Here is a 1,210-nt window from a genome sequence, read left to right on the forward strand (position 1 = left end):
AATATACCAAAACTAGCTATCATTTTGTTTCACTAATTACAAAATCATGCATACCATTCAAATGGCTCAATCATCAACTTACCAAACACATTTAACATGACATTCATCAATTACATTATATTCACTAGGAGTTCAATATAAACATGAATTTAAATCATAAACATTTTTAACTTAATTAAAACTCAACTATAAATCTAAGTCCATTAACTTCAAAGCCCTATATACATGCACAAACCAAAATAACCAAATCAAAAACTACTGAAATAATGGTTGGATAGTGTGAGCTCCGAAGTTGATCAGTTCGACTAGTTCAGCAAAACGTAATATAGAAAATAAAAAAATCAAGTAAGTTGGCGAAATTAGTAAGTTCATGGATAAAACTAATAACAACTTACCTCAATTTACATTGAATTAAAAAAAAACTTAAATTATTAAACATGAAACCATTTACATATCATATAACATTAGTGCTAAACATTTCGTATATATTGATATCCACTACGGTTCAAACCAAATCTATTCACAAATAAATAACACTCTATTACTTATACATCAATTATATGAACATATTTTACGATTATTTTGATACAACAATAATGAATATAATCCTAATTTATAAAATAGTTTAACCTTGTCTATAATTCAAACCCAATGAACTTAGCATATGACTCGGATACTCGGGTTCCCCAAAACACCCATAGAGCATCGAAGGCTAACAAAGGCACCAAGTGAAAAAGAGGCATGAACCACAAATATAGGCACTGAAGTACATCCATACAGCACGCATTCAAACCCTATTGGTATGCCAATCGAATCCTAAGCATTTATTATGTTCAAACAGGCATTTTAATAGAGTTTATACAATTATAATTTAGAGGAGCTTCTAGAAACACACTCGTATACATGGTATTCATTAGTTAAGTTCATTCAATATCATATAACCATATTGTCCCAAAAGATCAACAATTACCAAATATCTATTTCTCACTTCTACTTAATTGTAAGCATTTTTAAATACACTTAATATCAAAGTTCGACACATTAAATTGAACCAAAACTATTAAATAACTCATAAATATATTTATTTATACTATGAACTTACCTAAATAGTACGGTTGATTACTAGGGCTAATCTGCAGTTTTCTCATTCCCGGTTATATCTTACGATAATTCTTGATCTATATTGATTATTAATTCATTTATAAAATTC

This window comes from Gossypium hirsutum, chromosome A06, assembly GCF_007990345.1.
Source record: "Gossypium hirsutum isolate 1008001.06 chromosome A06, Gossypium_hirsutum_v2.1, whole genome shotgun sequence".
In the NCBI taxonomy this organism is placed as follows: Eukaryota; Viridiplantae; Streptophyta; class Magnoliopsida; order Malvales; family Malvaceae; genus Gossypium; species Gossypium hirsutum.